We start from the raw sequence: 18,763 nt of genomic DNA, 5'->3' as shown, positions 1-18,763 counted from the left end.
TTCAGATCCTGACTAATTCTTTTACAGACCCCACTGAGGCTGGCTCTATGGGAATTGGATTGAAATCACAACATAAAGGATATAAATCATTTCTGCTAAAATTTTAATCTCAAATTTCCCTTCTTTAATCCTTGATGATCATGTATCTCCCCTCTCCAAAATGCTCCAAGAGTTTCCCATAGTACTTGCAATAGTTCCTAAAACCCTTTCCCCGGGTGGCAGGTCCCGCGGGGCCCACTGCTCTGCCCGTATCTTCATTATTTGACAGGGTTACATCTGTTTGGCCTTCAGGGCTTAGTCCTGGCACCTATAACACTTCCCCTTTTGCATTTTTCCATTCTGTGGGGAGACCTTTTATGTTGTCTGATCGATCCAGCTTTACTTCTGTTTTGTTTTCTGCCTCTTAAAATCTTTGCTTTTTTCAGATGCACGAACCTACAAGACATCAACTGTACACTGTGCTGTGCGTTCACCGCCCCAAGTCAAGTCTCCATCTGTCACCACTTATCCCACCTGCACATTTCAGGTTATATTGGATGAAAACAGAAAGAAATAAAGAATTGAGGATGCTTAGAAAGAGCCAGTTCAGTGATGAATTGAGGAAAGAAGTCCAGTCTGGAAGAAAAAGGCGGGTGGAAAGGCCTGAGAGCTCGGTAAGGGGGTGTTGCTGATGGTCCTGACTCAGAGCCTCAGGGAGAGCTCCTCGCGGTGGGGATTGTGTGAGGAGAGAATGGACGTTGAGCGTCTCTTGCTAATGATTCTCACACTTACATTTTCACCCCACAATTCTGTTCAATACTGCTACTTGGATATTTGACAGGAACTGCCAACTGATGTTTAAAACGGATCTTTTCTTTACCCTCATACCTGCTCGTCCCCTCCCCAAATCTCAGAGAGGAAAACGGCCCCTTCCCAGGCGCTCAGGCCAAAATCCTCAACTTACCTGGGATTTCTTTCTCGCACACCACACCCCGTGTCCATGTGAGTCAACACGTTCTGTTGACTGAATCTTTCAAATGCCCGAAATCAAGGCTTTGACCACTTCTAGGCCCCTCCACTGCTACCACCCTGATCTAACCCACCACAACCTCTTGTTGGCCTGTCGGGTAGCCTCCCAACCGGCCTCTCTTTCCCACCCCTCACCGAAGCCCATCTCTCTCCATGCAACCAGAGTAACCCTAAGAAAATACAACTCAGTTTTCTCTGTGCAAAACCCTGTCAAGGCTTCTCATCTCAATCAGAGTCAAAGCCAAAGTCTTCACAAGGTCCTATGAGGTCTACGTGATCCCCAATTGCTCTTTGACCTCGCGTCCTTCCACTCCTCTCTTCAGGCCCTCTGTTCCAGCCAGTGGGTCTCCTTGGTCTTCCTTCAGCACCACAGACACGCTCCCATCTGCTCTTTTGTTTTCTTATGTCCATTATCTGCCCTTGGAGGCAGGGATTTTTTTATTTTTTTTTATCTGCTTTGTCCGTTATATCTCAGTACCTAGAACAGTGCCTGGAACACAGTAGGCTTTCAGCACACCTTTATTGTTGGGTGCTAACATAACAGTATCCCTCTACTACCTGTAAGCTCTTTGCCTTGCTTATTAATACATCCTCAGTGTCAATTACAGTGCCTGGTCCATAACAAATATTCAACAAATGTTAACTAATTCATGAATTAGTGGACTAATCAATAAACTAATAAAACACTTCAGCAAGAAACAAAGCTTTACCATAATGCCTCCTCCTTGAAATCAAATAATGTGAGTTGCCTGTTTACCCTCCCTCCCCCACCGTCTTGCATCTGTCTTCCCTCTTCACTTCCACAAGAATTTCTTCACTTTCCTTTTATTTTAACGCATCTTCTGTGCTTTTACTATAGAGAAACAGGTACAAAGTAGCTGATTTGAGGTAAGACTGTTTTTCTATTTTCTCTTCGTGTTTATGCACATTTATTAAAATTTAAAACTCTTTGCAATGTACATATATTACCTGTTATTTAGTTAAAAGAATGTAAGTTTAAAGATGAAGACATTAAAGGAAAAAAACCCCAGAATCTTCATTCAAATATTTGAGTATTAGTAGCTTAAGAAAACACGGGTTTACCATATTTAGAAAGTTGTTTGTATATCTTAATAATTTCCATTATTATACAAAAAAATGTATGTGCAAAGACACCACTTCTTCAAAGTTTCAAATTAATACAGACATAGGTTATGGCCAACTTGATTTCTCCCCATTCCTTACTGGCTTTATTATGCCTTTCATTACCAGGATCAGGAGTAGGAAAATCAAAATAAAATATAAAAGTTTCTTTTTAAATAACTATCATTCAGTATACTAATCAGTGAGAAACTTTACTAATTTCCTGTAGTTTCAAATATAAAGGGGAAAGCAGTTCAGATAGGAGCCATCCTTGCTGCACCTTTCCAGCATGCGGTCTTCTTTATTCTGAAGGCCTTGGGCGCAAATGAAAGTTACAACTTTAAGTCCCACACAGAAATCTTGAAAGTGCCAAATACCTGTTCATCTAGCTCAGCCATCAGAAAGTGGAGGCATGTGACTCTTTTTGAACCTGCCTTCAAAGCTAAAGATCTTCAGCCACAGGCCTCTCTTTCACATCATGTGGGGCCCACCGGTGCTCACACAGCTATGAAGCTGTCTGTGTTCCCTTGAAAGCTTTGTAGCCTCTGCAGGCTCAGCCATGCCAGGGACAGTTACCTGCATACCTTGTGGTATTCTCTAGGTTGGCAATTACAGAATAAAAATTACTGGAGTGTTAGTACATGAAGGAAGTGCCAGGAAGCCTAATTCGCCCAAGGTTATTTTTAAATGTCTGGTTGAATCTTTTGCTACATCTTTGGAGTAAGTGGGGTAGGGTGGGGTGAAGTGAGAGGGGTGGGGCAGGTGTCCTGGCACCCATTCATACCTACCAACCTCAGTCCAGAGGAATCAGCACCTCTGCCACCCTTAGGAAAGGCATACATTCGATCGCCTCTTTCTGACATTTAACAACGGACTTGACATTGGCACAATCTATCTTAATGATCTGCCATGACAGTATTTTTTACAAATGGCAAAATTTTCAGCACTCTTTCGACTCACTCACCGTGAGTGACTGGAATTCCCTATTGTGGTCCTCTAACTTTTGGGTGTGGAAGGAAAAAAGAAGCAGAAATTCTGCAGAAATACAAGTTAGTGCACAGAAACTCGCAAGCTTCAATATCTCTTAGCATATACACGGGAGTAATGTAATAGAACTGTGTCAACTACATTTAAATTCCACATGTCATTTCAAGATGTATTTAGAGAGAAATTAAAAGTTTTTAAGTTAAAAATAGAGGGTTGCTTTACAAAGCATTCCTTATTAGGTAGGATAGTCTTCATTTAATTTTTTTTCTGAAAGCAAAATAGGGTTTCCATTTGTATAAATACCTTCTAGTGTGTAAGCAAGAAACTAGTGGTGGCATGAGATCATTTGGTCCTAAAATGAGATTAAAAAAACGGAAAGCTTTTTATAAATTTTAGATTTACAAATCATAGCAACCTTAACCCAGGGGTCAGCATCTCACAATCTCTTTCTGGGGAGCCGGGGAGCCATTGAACTGTTGAAATAACCAAGAGGAAGCAAACTCTCAAAAATCATAGAACTTTGATGCATCATGGAGGAACTCCGATAACAAAAGAGATGAAGAGCTGAGAGTCTTTGCTCTCACTCTGGGACAATTGCTCACTGTTGTATTTAACATAAGTGTAAACCATAAAATACATTCTGAGTATTACTTCAAGAAAGCAATTTGTAACGCTTTTTAGTGTTATCTGAAACATTATTGATTTTGAAGACTTGCAATTTTGAACATAACAGATGTCATCAGTATAAAGCAAGCTTGAACTTTAAGTATTTGTCCAAAGTGAAACAGTATAATCATTACCCAGTAATTAAAAAGTTTTCTAAATTCTTATCAACATTACTGCAATATATATTGAATAATAATCACTGAAGCACTCTTGGCCTAGTCATTTAAGATCTTCATTTCCATTCCTTAACCTGGCCCCTAACTATCTTCACCTGATACCAGCAAAATACCAAGAGCATTCATTCCACTGCCGAGGGCCTTCACCTCCAAAAGTTTCAACTCCCACGCTCTCCTCCTCACAAAATCTCTCAAGGGTCTGTGCATGAAGTTCTCACATCAGTAATGCTGAGAATACCTCCTGGACCTCCCCGAGTGATTCCTTCCACCCTCCTTTCCCCTCTTGACTTCATCTCTTTGTTGTAATTCATCACTGAACTATACTCTTTGTTAGCACCCTCAACTCTTTATTCATTTCTCTGTTTATCCAATATAACCTGAAATTGTCTAAATGTAGACCAACAAAACAAGGTAAGAAACCTACGTGCTATTTGCTCTTCCCTTACTCCAAATTTTGTGTTCTAAATAAAAACATTTCACAGCCTTCTTTGCAGCTAGATGTAGCCATGCTACTGAGGGTCTAAGAGTGTAAGCAAGGGCGGTGTGCGCAGTTTCTGTGACTTGGTATCATACGAGAGGGAAGGGGCGTGACTCTCATTCTCATTTTCTCAATGTGTAAAGCACGCCTGGCGCGCCAGCAACCATACGGGATCCCGAGGTAGGCTTGGAAATGGCACAGCACCGACACAGACGAGCCCGTGTCCCTGAAACCAGAGGGTCATATTAGTTCTGGATTTAAAATATTTTTACACACAAAAAAAACCCACTTTTATCTTGTTTTAAAAGCCTCTGCTATTTTGGCTTGTCCTATTACTAGAAGACCAAGCCTAACTAATTAGGCTGACGCTCTGCCTTCTCCGCTTTCATACTTCTCAATGCCTGTTTCCCTCTTGTGTAAAAGAGCAATAATAATGATCCTTAAGTCATGAATTTGTCCTAAATAGGAAGGATTTAACAGTGCCTGGTACAAAATAAACATTCAAAAACTGTTCGTTATTAAAGTTAGCACTATCCAGGTGCAGCCCAGTGTTGCTGGGGAAATCTGCGAAACCGTGAGGACCGGTACTACCAGTGAGCCTGCGGTGATAGTAACGTCCTCTCATTAGCTTCAGTCATTTCCTCACCCATTTCCTTCGATAATTACTCCACACACTAGCACCGCCCTCAGTCTTTTTCCCCCATTACCCAGGCTCCATCTCACCAGAGGACAACGCGTGCTCCAACACTGAGGCCACCAGGCATCCACTCCCTCCATGCAGAGGGACCCGCCCCTGTCCCTCTCTGTCCCCCTCTCACGCTGCTTGTCTCCTGCCACTGCTGAGGACAAGGCGTTCCTCTGCTCAAGGCCTATCCCTCGGTCTGGCTCTGGAGGCCACGCTCTCCCTTTCTTATTTCATCTTCCTTGTAGATTCGACGTCTGCTTTTCTATTGACTCATCTCCTCTTGCCAATAAGCGCATTCCGATTTCTACTAATATTAAGCATGAACATTCATGCGCGCCCCTGGAGCCGACATATTCTTTCCCTTTCCCGGTACACCCCCACATCGTGCTAGTCCCCTGCACTCTGAACTCCCATCAATGAACTTATGAATTATTTCTTTGTTTCTAAACCCAGTCCTGTGTTTCTCAATAACAGCCAGTCACATCTTTTCCCAGCCAAGAAGCTGGGAGTCACTTATACTTCTCCTTTATTGCCCCACAATCGATTAATCATTCTATATTGATTACCCCTTTAAAAAAATCGTTAAAAAAGTTATTCTTTCTCTGCTCCTGTTGCCATTTTCTTTGTTTAAGCCTTCTTCGTATCCTACCTGGATTTGTGAAATATCTATTTTCTTCTCTTGCACAAACTTGGGCATAATTTGACTGTACAAGTAAACCAATTCACTATGAAGTCATGAAACTTTCTTTTTCTGGGACTGATCTAACACAACATGCTTCAGAGTCTAAATTTTCGATTCGGTGTACCATCTGTAGGATGTGAGCTCTGCCCTTGTTTTCTGTCTGTGCTGGACTAAGTCATCTGCAACCCTTTCTCTGTCTCCTTGTTAGCAGGCCTGTTTGTGGGAGAATATCAGCCTGGAGTCAACGCGATAGCCAGAATGTCAGACTCACTCCCTCCTTGTAAAGCTAACCAGTTCATCCATGGATTAAAAATGTCTAAAAGCTCAGCTCTGATATTCATTCATAACAGGTGAGGAACTACTGTTTGTGAATCAATCAATTTCTTCATTAATTAATAAAATGCCATGTGCTTAAGATATTGCTACTCTAATTTATGTTTAAGTAGAAAAATCTCAAGTGGATAATCACACCGATAGAATTCTTACTAATTATATTTGCATGAAATTTGAAGATTAAACATTAAATAATTTCAATTAAAGAGACATATGAAAGATAATATCGGTATCCTGGCAAAAGATGAACATTATAACTTTTTCACACCGAAGTATTTAAAGGCCTACCACATAAGAGCTAAACAATACAATACAGTAAATGTAGATAGTAAATCTCTACATATTTTTTTTTAATTTCAGGTCCGAAAATATCACATGCTGATTTCATATTCATATCATCCTAAAGACTCTTTTAGTTTTATAGTGTTGACTCAACATATTTGAACAATTAATTATTTGGACCATCCAGCTAGAATACAGAGAAACCAAAATATATACTTATACAACAAATTCTAACATTCCAAGGAAGCATCTTTAGGGTTAGTGTAAGTAGAATATTTACTGTGTGCCTACAGTACGCTGGGTAAAGAATCTTTCACTTAATTCAACCTTGAATGAAAACAGAAATTGAAAACAAAAGTTACATTATGTGAATGAACCTCAAAAGGTTCAGAAGTTGGCCCTGATATACTCAAATTCTCATCCAACTGGAAGTCTGAAATATTATGTTGAAAATGGCTTAAAACTGCCTTCTTTTTTTTTAAAACATACTACAGGACCTTTATTTTCTCCTTCCCACCAGACTATAAATGCTGGAAGAACAACCTGTCTTATGGCATTTTGGGCACACAATTTCCCTTCCCAGAAATAAATTGGAAGTACAGAGTTTATGTCTGATTCCCATCTGTCAACTAAACAGCAGCAAGATCAAATCTAGCGTTCAGTTTCTAAGGCTGTTCATTAGTTATGTGCTTGATCATGGCCTTCTAGGAATCCCATTCACAAGATGAAGAAATCAAGATAGTAGCCTTGGTCGCACCCAAGGTCAATTTAAATTAGGCTCACGTAGGTTTGTTTCTCATTACCTGTCTCGCATTATCATTATTAGCAAAGTGTACTTAAGTACTTGCTGAAGGTGGTATTTTTTTTTAATATATCTTTATTGATTTCAGAGAGAGGAAGGTAGAGGGAGAGAGAGATAGAAACATCCATGACGAGAGAGTCATTGATCGGCTGCCTCCTGCACACCCCCGACTGGGGATGGAGCCCGCAACCCGGGCATGTGCCCTGACCGGGAATTGAACCCCAGCTGCCTGGATCTTAGGTTGACGCTCAATCGCTGAGCTGCACCTGGACGGGCAAGGTGGTATTTTTGATGTTACTTATGACAAGTTAAAATGATCAGCTTCCCCCAGATGGGGAGAGGCATTTAGAAAGCACAGAACTAAACAAGGCAGCCACGTCTGTGCTAACTACTCTTCCCAGTGAACAAGGTTTACCATACGAGGAGCATCATCAGTGCAAGTAATGGCATTTTTGAAAGAAAAGCGGGGTGTGCGCTTGCACGCCTATGTATGTGTCCAATTATCCGTTCTTGTGTAGATTCATCTTTAAGGCTGACCTGAATTTTCTTTCCTGTCAAAAGTCTGAAACTGTTATGTTGGCGTTTCAGTGAGCTGACGTTTCTCACAGATACGGTACTGAATTGTCTCACATTTTCTCTGTGTTATACCTTTGATAACAAGTTAAAAGCGGAAAAAGGAAAATAAAAAACCTACCTGCAAACAAGACCCCCCGTTAATGGAATTCTGCGTTGCATAATCAACTCTTGGCTGGGGAAAGAAACCAAACCCCACTCGGGAAGGCTGGGTGGCAGCGGGCACTGCCCAGCGTAGAACAGCGGTGCGTGTCGTAATCTCCCAACGCTATTTCTCATGCTATCATTTATAGTCATCCTGACCTCCAAAAATTTCAATAAGTTCAAAATCAAGTCCATCCCTACGTCGTTTGTTTCTTTCTTAAGCCTCCTGCAGCTTTACACGGCAGTGCTGCTCCAAGTGTGGTCTCTGGCCCCGCGGCCTGGGCGCCGCCTGAGACCGCGTTAGAGATGCCCATTCACAGACCCTCACAAGCCGCCAGCTCAGAGTCCGCGGAGGCCAGCCCTCGGGCTGTCCCAGTAAGCCCTCCAAATACGTATTTACCGTGATAACAAGTGCATGCATTTTTGTAATGTGAATTATTTCATTCATTCTCAGCACAGTTTAGTGAAGCTGTAGAATAAAACAAACAGGGAAGAATATATAACTTTAGGATGGAAATACCTATGTTATGGAAATAGTCAATGACGGAGTAGTGACACAAGATAAGTTCAAAACTCCAGACACAAATCGTGTTAATTTTTTGGCACATACACTCTAAAACTTTATTGGTCATTTCAACATACCCTTTCTTTAAGGTAAAATATAATCAAAACAATGCAGGAGATTTTTCATAAGAATCGCTGTATTTTATCACATGTTTTGAATGTTAATATATTTAAGAGAATGTTCCGAATAATTAAAATCACTGCTATATTTTAAATGTTTATGGGGGGGGGGGAATGCCCCTTCTAATCACTATCAAGATTGAGGTGCTTTATTATAGTTTTAAATATTGGAAAAATAGAAATGGTCTCTTAAAATATTAAAGAGTAGGTGAAAGGTACACCCACTCTTCAGTATTCAGATACAGCTGCTTCCTGGTATTGGGAAGTAGTAGTAAAAGGGCTTTTTGGGAAGGAGGGGTGGAGAAAGTTTACTTAAACCCCAGATGGGACAAAAAGTAAAATAATTAAAAGGAGACTGAGTTTCACTTCCCTGAGCTAAGTTCCTGGAAAGTTATCTGATATTATTTTTTTATAAAGATTGCAAAATGCCTATGAGGAAATATTCCATTAACAGAAAAGAATACCTCAGTTATTAAATAAATGTGATGCATCATCCTGAGTAAAAACGGCTGCCGTGAATTAAGCGCATTAGGATTTTTACCTTTGAAAGAAGGGCGGGCGACGACCCCAAGGTCAAGGGGAGCCCAGTTAAAACAGAGCGGCCTGCGCAGCCCTCTGCCCTAGTCTACACTTGGAGCACAAAGGAAGCACTCAGGACTCCTGGGCTTGGGGCTTACAGATCTTCAGCTTTCACTTCAAACATCATTCTGCTTGGAGTGGGTTTCAAAAGGTAGCAATTAGTAATTCAGCATTATTCATGGCATTCATTCATTAAATCTTTTGTTTGGAAAAACCCCAGTCATATTTATAGTGCTCCACTTTTCTGGATGCAAAATCAAGGGTCAAACATTTCCACAAATGGACTTCGGTAGAAGAGATGGATAAACAGATTAAATTGATTCCAAGATCAGTTACCTTCTGTCCCTCACTAGAGTTCTGTCAAACTATCTCTATCTCTTATCTGATCTTGACATTCTTCTGTAATAACAATGCATGTCCTGTGAATGGCTTTTCTACTCATAACTAAGCGCAAAGGAGGACTCTTTGGCGTGGGTAATTCTACAGGTAGTTGTGAATTTATTCGTTTTTTAACAAGGTTTTGCAATTCTGTATTACGTCTGAAATTATTGGCTGTGAAGATAAAAAGGCAGGCTTTCAGCTGGGCTTACAGTATGAGAAATTTCAAGGTTATATAGTCATAGGTGTAAAATGTGATTGTAATATTCTATAGTTTATTTATGACAGATTTAAATACCAACCTTTTTAAGACAATCAACATTTATCGTAGCTCAGGTATGATACTTCAGAGACACCTTAGGTAATCACGTAAAGAAATCAGAAAGGGAAGGCCCACTGGGAGAGGCAACAGCAGGGCCACGGTGGGAGGCTCTGCGATGAGCCTCGATTCAGAGAAAGGCAGGACGCTGCCGGTAAAATCCCAGGGTCTCCCCATAAAGAGCCTAGCCATCCACAAGCACGTGCGAGTAGATAAAGAACAGCGACAAATAAATGAATAAATGTTTCCTGCACCTGTAGAGGAAGCCGGGATGTATTTTCGTGACGGTGGAGAAGGCGTATTTTAGGTATGACATTTAAAAGGACATTCTCAACCATCAGGACTGTTAGATACGGAAACGGCCCCCATGCTTGCTAAGAACGAGGGTTCCAGAGTGAGACGGAGAAACCGTCTCCCACCTGAAGGCAATGAGATCTCCGTCACAGCCTGGCTGTGAGGATGACGTAGGAGAGAGCACTTTATATAAAGATAACAACAGCATCCACCCCAGGAGTCGGAGCGCGCGCGCGCGTGTGTGTGGTAAGTGCAGTGCTCAGTACTTAGCATTAGCTATTTGCTGCTACTCAGACTTGTCAAAAAATGTTTTTAAGTCAGGCCTCACAAGGTTAGGCGGGAACGTTGTCACAGGCATTCCGGTCCCAAGAGTCTCTAATCCCACCTGCTACCTCCACCTTCACCTCTGTCTCAGGACATCTCCAAGTCCCCATTTGGTGATGTGGCCATGGCCATGTGAGACAGGGACGTGCACCCGGAGGGTTCGGAAGGAGACCTCACTTGGAATCCTGGTTCGACCACCTGTCCACTGTAATTGCGGACAAGCTCCCTCTCAGGGCCCACGTCTCCCCATCTCTTAGGCGAAGACCAGGGGACTCGCGACCATGTGTATGAAGTGCCGAGTACAGCTCCTGGCACAGAGTGTGCACCTGGTAGACAGTTGCTTCCTTTACTTACTCGCTTCCACAAAACTCAAGAAAAGCCCTCTAGCACAATCATGCTGTTCCTTACACACAGGGGCGGGCAAAAGCAGGTTTACAGGTGTGAGTACACGAAACGCGGCGTTGAACAAAACGAGTGTAATAATCAACCTGCCTGCCTTTCTCTATGTGATCAACTGTAAATGTTCTTCAGCCCACACCTATATTTAAAGTCATGTTCTCTTTAACCCGAGCATCTGCAAAGATAAAAAGTGTAAAGAGCAAGCGGAATTAAAGATGCAGCTTGGAGTAGGAGCAGGGCTGGCATGGATGCTTTCCTACCTGCACACGACGCTGGTGCTTCCCCTTTGAGGGCGCAGTCAACACGCTCTCAGGACCCCTACACGCTTAATTCAGTTGTTCTTGTTTACATGCTTACCCATCCGTACTAGATGGTGGCAAACTTCATGGGAAAATAAAGGACGTCTGGCAGATAGTTGGGGAGTAAGATTTTTGAAAGAGGGCATGAAGCAATGCGGGGCTATTCCTACCATGCCCAGCATGTCCCCACTCAGGGTTTGGCATTTGCTGTGTCGTGTGCCTGGAATGCTCCTCTCTCAGATATCAACATGACTCCCCCCTCGCCTTTTCAAGGTGTGAACACAAATTTCACTTTCTCAGTGAAGCCTTCCCTAATCACCGTGCTATTTAAAATGTGTACGTGCACGCACACACACACACACAAGGCACGCCCAGTCTCCTGTTCCTCCATGTATCACACACAACCTGACATAATATACACTGTTCGTACTGGTTTTGTCATCACCTGTCTTCCCCCATAAACTTCATGAAGGCAGGTTTTTTTCACCACCTAGCATTTAACACAATGTCTGGAGCAGAGTCGGTGCTCAATAAATGTTTGTTGTACGAATGAATTTCACATTGACATAGCATTTGGAAGAGGAAAGGTGAGTACTTCCGATGAATAACAACAGATATATTTGCAGTAATTTCAAATGTATAGGATGATTAAGCCAATCTCTTGATACTATGTATCTGCTCAGAACTCATGTTATGTTACTTGATATATTTCAGCTTTAATTTCTTCCTCAAGCAAGAAGCTGTTTCTTCTCATGAGAAACTAACTAGATTTATCTCGTATTGAGTTATCTCAGTTATTCTTCATCAACACAGATGAAAGACATGCTGAAAGTATCCCGAAAGATGATGTAATGCATCCCCTTTGATTTACAGATGGGGCAACTACGGGCTGGAAAGACCGAGACAGTCCTGGAGCTCAGCACTCCTAACCAGACCTTGCTACACTTTTGAACAAATCTCTTTCTCCAAATGATGTATAGCTCATAAAACTTAAGTATCTTCTTTGCCTACACGGTATTTGTGTCATTTAGACTATGTTTAGTTGTTAATTATCCAATCTAAACTATTCAGGGAGAAGGCAAAGATCTATCCACCATAGCAAATCTTGTTTCCTAAATAAGCTCTTGTCTCAACTTCCATATTTGAAACATTAACAATGTGTCCACCTGGACTTCTTGGAGGGCTCTGGTTTGCAGGGACAGTATACGCCTCGGTTCATCTAGGGAACAATCAGCTTAAAAAGTTGTATTCAGATATTATTAATGTTTTCAAACCCACTTCCTATTTTCCTGCTGAAATCCCTGCCAAGCCCACACTTCAGCAGACACTAAAATAATTTGGGTAGTTGACATTCAATCCAAGTTTTCTATGGAAATCTGCCAGATTTGACATCTGTGAGAAAGTGGGTAAATTTTATTATCCACAGAGAGCAAAAGCTTAGTTTGATATTTCTCTACCTCCACACATCTCCCTGCAGTGGAGATGCTATTCAGATATACACAACAAAATGGGTAGCAAGGAAAATTATTTAACTCTTTCACCCTTGTCAGAATATGGCAAAGGCTTAATTAAAAATAATAGTAAAGAAACAGTAAAGTTTCCAAGGTGAGGGAGATGCAAACTACCTTTATCATTGTCAGTTCCATTTGCCTAAAAATGCTCAATTGCAGTTTATCTGTTGCTTTAATAGTTATTTGTCTTTAAAGCACCCTTCATTCACTTGGTTTAAAATGTAAAACCCAAATTTCAAGTTAATTTTCTATTTGGAATGTTTTTTCAAACACTAATAATATTTGACTCTGCAGTAATGAAGAAGCATGCTTAAAAAAAAAACACAAAAAATATTTCTATTGATATTAAATGTTATTTCCAAAAAGGTAAGACTAAGATGTGTGTTTAATGCTTAAGGTTTCTCTCGTTTTTTAAAGAAAAGAGATAAACCCAGATCTTGCCGTATCCTTATATGTTATATACTCAACTTCTACCAGGATTTACACACTGCGAAGGACATCACATTAGTTCACTACAGGAAAACAGGGACTTCCCAGCTCATTCTCGCTAGTTGTTTAGCATGACTTAAGTTGCAGACTTGACCCCTGGTAGGGGGGGTGCAGGGGGCAGCTGATCAATTTTTCACTCTCACATGAATGTTTCTCTCTTTCCCACTCTCTTCATATCTCTAAAAATCAATAAAAAATATTTTTTAAAATGATTATGGTATCTAGTTCAAAACTGGCAAAGATTTAGGAGTAGGTCAGAGGAGTAGAAAAAGATGGTAAATGACGAACTGTACAAAGGTGGAATTCATATATTGGAGGTGTGTTCTTAATTTTTAATACAAGAGAAAACTGTATTTCAAATGTATATTTAATAACCTAAAGGTAGCCGCTAATAGAATATGTAACTCTCAAATCACTGAATGAAACAGAAAATGAAGAAAACATACTGTGGGTCACAAATGACCAAAAATAGTATTAAAATTAGAAAATGTAGATCAAAAGAAGTTGGGATAAACTAAGATCAACACATCAATTTACGACAACAAATTTAAAAGTTAACTTACCCTTTTGGGGCGGGGGGGGGGATTCAAATGATGTTGAGTTTGTTTCTTTGGCTTAAGAAACAAATTCAACATTATGTTTCCACAAGAGGTAGGCCTAAGAGAAATGCTCAAGCTAAAAGGAAGAAGGGACAGAAGGGGCCTGCGCGGGTGTGAGCCGGGCCCCGGGGCAGGATGAACGCTGCTCCTCAGGCGCCGACACAGGCAGAGGGTGGTCGGGGGTGCGTGTTGGGGCACAGCCAGGCCCTCCGTTTCCCTGCGCTCCACCTGCCGGGCTCCCTTTACTTCTCTCAGGAACAGTGTGGCCCTGCACCTGCCTCCGCCTCACCACAGAGGACGCTCTCTAGCTCTACCTGTAAGCTTCAGAAGGCAGGGCTTTGGGTAAGTTCAGTCCCAGGCTCTCTCTTTGGAGACAGTCTGGCACATGGCAGGCATGGCAGGCCGATGTTTTAAATGAATGAATTAAAAAATAAATGAATGTGTCGCGGCACACAGTCATTTTACCCACTCCATCTCCTCCTCAGGCTTAAATGACATGAGTAAAAGCGTTTTTAAATAGTTACAAGTCCAAACGCTAAAGAATAAGAGAGGAAGATGATCAGTTGTCAAGTGATTAGAAGAAAAAATAAGTCCCTTCCCAAATGAGTCTCCATCCACCACACGATTCCAAAAATCTCTCTAACAGAGGGCACTGCCTTTCATTTCCATTTTATTATATCATAATAATAACCGTTATTGAGCATTCGGCATGTGCTGGACAGTTATAAATGCATTAAATATATTAACTTATTTAATTCAACTATCATTATTCCCATTTTACAGCTGAGGAAACTGAGGATAGGAAAGGGCAAGCTACTTGTTTGCAGTCACTCGGAGAGTGAGGCGCTGGGATTCAAACCCAGGTAATCTGGCTCCACAGGCCACCCTCTTAACTACTGTGCTCTAAGAAATACGTCCTTGGAAGAATTAAAATATTTACCCAAACTCACAGTAAGGTATGAAAGGCTTATTCTTTTTTAGAGGAAGCTTCTGGCTGGGAAGAGAGCACTGGCATTTTGAAGGACAGGCAAATGACACCGGGAAATGTATTGAAAACTTAAACTGTGATCTTGAATATAAAGCTCATTATTTTATCACTATCTGTAACTCCACATACAAACAGGGTTCAGACGAGGCGCATTCTCTGTCGCTTCTACTTACAACTGCCTGCTTTCATTAGCCAAATTTTCAATATAATTTCAAGGTTTAGGAACAGAAATACTTTATCAAGTATATTTTCAAAAGCCACTGGTTTCAGGCTAGGCTAGGAATATTACCTTTTATGTATTCATAAAATTAAATGTTTTGTTATGCTAATGTGGAATTGACTATACATATCCTAAATTCTGACTTGGAAATAAAATACAGGAATAAGACTTTCTATGTCAAAGTTCAGCATAACATTCCGACAATCATTCAAAGCTGGAGAAGAACCGTTGTGGGATGGGGGGTGGAGGCGGGGGCAAGATCTTCCCAGCCGCTGAAGAACTCCAGTTTATGGCGTCCACTGTGAGGCAAGAAAATCAACTAGGAAATTTTTGCATGAAGACTCAATTACATCATTCAGGTGTAACTCAATATAGTATAAAACACTTTAGAAATTCTCACACGGTCATAATTCTTCCACATAGTGCATAGTATATAAAGCATCTTGCTTTACTCCCTAAATAAAGTTTGCTAAGAAAAAGAAAGAGGGAAGGAAGGAAGGAAGGAAGGAAGGAAGGAAGGAAGGAAGGAAGGAAGGAAGGAAGGAAGGAAGGAAGGAAGGAAGGAAGGAAGGGAGAAAGGAAATCTCCCCTCTATAAAACTAAAATACCTCATAAGAAGTATAGAAGAGGAGGAGAGAGGACACCTGTAGGCAGATGTATCACTACAGAGCAGTGACTATTAATCTTCTTTTATTAACAAGAAACCAAGTTGAGCAGAGAATGATGATATGTCCCAGACATTTCACAGCCAAATGCAAACCTCTGAACATTTTTCAAGCAAGCAAGCTTTGTAAAAGGACTGTACCAGCCGAAGTCAAACTCTGTGGCCAAGCCCACCGAAGGCCTGGCCTGTAAGCTTAGCTAAGGCACCGTGCGTGCTTCTGAGACCTCAGAATTCTTGGCTGCAGCTAATGATTTCGATGGCGTGGGGACCATCACGTTACCAGAGCCCACTCAATAGTCACCCACTGACTGTTCTTTAGAAAAAAAATCAGAGAGAGTAATGTCTCCAGAGAGCATATTAGCAATTGCTTTTGTCTCCATGGCTTTCACCACCTGAGCATAGGAACAGCATTCGCTTTACTTCCCGTAGGTTCTTGAACAGGTGTTATTTCTACTTCACAATCCTCAGATGCATTTCAACTGTATTAACGCCATTATCCAGTGTATCGACTTTATATTTCTGAATCGCCCATATTGTCTCTCTTTGGCTTGGTAGACACGCATTCCTTGAGTTCTTGAAAACAGCATTGCAACAAAATTGCAAGCCTTAGAAGTGACACTTGCCACTAAAGCAGGACAGGAAATGTTCGCTAATGGGTCACATAATATAAGCTGCCTGTGGAATTATTTGGTGTAAAGAAAGGAGGCAAAAACTTTCCTGAATCACATGGAATCAAAAGGTGACACAACAAAAAATTTTTGCACAAAAAATGACTTATTTCACCTAGTCCACGGTGCATTCTGTTATTTTTAAACGTGACATTAAAGAGGTAAAACACTTTATGTCATTCATTTAGGGGATGTCAAAGATCCTTCACATTTATAAAACATATTATTTTATATCTACTATAAATGTTTTACTTTATTGACTTACTTAGATATTTCAATTACTTTCTATACCTCATACGAGTTATTTGAAATCCTTAATGCTACATATGCTACAATGTGTTAAAATACTAAAAGGCCAAGATACTTGTAAAACAAGACCAGGCTAGACAAGTGTGTGCTCTGTCCCTCACATACACTCGTCTCATATTACGTATATGGAATACATATATATGCCTGTGTGTGTACGCATGATGTGTATGTATGATGAATATATGTGTATGTATATATTCTGAAGAGAGTGAGGGAGACCAGGAATGCAGTGAAATGTAGAAAAGTGAAATAAACATCTTACACTGTGGACCTATAATTAGGAAATGAAAGCTGATGTTTAATGCTTGACATGTGGTTGTACATTGCACTGTCCTTCTTAGATAGACCAGAGTCACCTCTAGATTTTGATTTCAGGTTGATCATTCAATCTCACTTCACAAACACTGACTGTTCGTATACTATGTGCCAGGCAGTATGCGGGGTGTGGCGCCGAACAAAGCTGGCAGCTTCCCTGCTCTCCTGGAGCTTACCGTCTAATGGCAGAAACCCACATAACCAGCCTCTCTCCCTCTCCCTCTCTTTCTCGCTCTCCCTCTCTCTCTCTTGCCCACACAAGCAGAGTTACTGAGGAAAAGTACAGAATGCAGTGCAGGGGAAATATGCAGGCTATGTAACAAGAATTCGACCCCCTCTGGAAAATTAGGATAAGATTCATGGCAGGGCCCTTGGCCTCAGAGTGGAGTAGGAGCTAATGGGGCGTGAGGATGGCGGGGCGTGGCAGGCCGAGCTGGAGCGTTTTAGGCAGAGGGTGAAATATCTGCAAAGACCTTGAGGTAAGAAGACTTGGTGGTTATCATACAAAAAGCAAAACATGTAAGTGGAAAGAAGCGAAGCCACCGAGATAGGCAGAGCAGGAAACTTGAAGCCTTGTCAGGGAGCTGGATGTTTATTCTGAGTGCAGTGGGAACCACTGAAGGGTTCCTTAGTGCAGAGATAGAATCAGATTTGCATTTTCCAAAGATCTTTGGAAAAAACGAGGGAAGTAGAACACAGAAACGATTGCATGCAAGACACCATTATGTGGCGACTGTGTCAATAAAACAGAAAGATGCTCGTAACTCACACTGGAATTACAGTGGTGGGTATGACAAGTGGACGTTTGGGACATGGTAGTAATCAGATGCAGGGGGTGCTCTGGTGTGCCACAAAGGTCCCCCTCCAGGGTCCAGGCAGTCACTTCCCCGGCTCAGCGGAAAGTGAGCCAGAGAGGGCTCATAACTGAGTCACTTCTGGAAAACGGAAATTCCCCTTAGCTAAAGGAACTGCTTTCTCCAAGCTCATATGCCCCTGGCAGGAGCCTACACCCAGGGTCTATGTGCGGGCGGAGGGCAGGGTGGCACAGTGGCTCAGCCTGCCGGCCTGTGTGAGCGGTAAAAGCGAAGGGCTTCCCTTTCAGCTCACCACAGGCCCTGTCTCGTCCTGCCTGCCTCACCTCTCACAGTGTCCCCGGAGCCGTCCCCATAAACTGGCCACACCTATCTCCCCCTCGGTCTTTTTCTAGGAAATCCAGCCTAAGATAGCAAACAAGGGCTTTTATGTTTGCTCCTTTATTTTTAAATGATCATGTAAGTTATTTCACACTCATTAATTAATACGCTGCTTTAAAAGACAGTGTATTTCTAGAATGGCTACTCAACATGGCAATATTACAGCAAAGCTTTGCGCCCAATTCACCGCCCAGGAAATGAAAATCCAAGCAAGAGACTAGCTTGACCCAGTTAATCCACCTACAGATTTTTCCTTCATCGGTTTTCCACAAAAACTGGTAAACACTTCCATTAAGACATCCAGGAGCTAAAGCTGGTGAGCAAGTGTCTGACTGGTGTGAGCCAGCGGACGCTCAGCGGGCTTGTCTGATCTGTACAACGACGCACATCCTTTCTGCTTCATTGGTTACCAATGGATTTTCTGTTAGGTTCAGTTGAGCCTGGCGCTCTCTTTAGCCTTTCTCTTTTGAGGGAAAGGCTGATGCTGTTTAAAGGTCCCACTAAAAAGCAGAGCCCTTTGATTGAGAACCTCAAAAAAAAAAAAAAAGGCACTATCGCGCACACCTTTTAATACGGAGCTACACACTCCCTTA

The 18,763-nt window shown here is 41.7% G+C and overlaps 1 protein-coding gene across 2 annotated transcripts in view; it reads right to left on the bottom strand.

Annotated features, from left to right (window-relative positions):
* SOX5 (SRY-box transcription factor 5) overlaps positions 1 to 18,763 on the bottom strand; it is an 898,547-nt gene that overhangs the window by 688,792 nt on the left and 190,992 nt on the right. The gene's annotated exons all lie outside the window — the stretch shown is intronic.

This window comes from Miniopterus natalensis, chromosome 2, assembly GCF_054644295.1.
Source record: "Miniopterus natalensis isolate mMinNat1 chromosome 2, mMinNat1.hap1, whole genome shotgun sequence".
Lineage (NCBI taxonomy): Eukaryota > Metazoa > Chordata > Mammalia > Chiroptera > Miniopteridae > Miniopterus > Miniopterus natalensis.
Note: the sequence above shows the minus strand (reverse complement) of the source record. Positions and strands in the feature narration are given on the sequence as shown.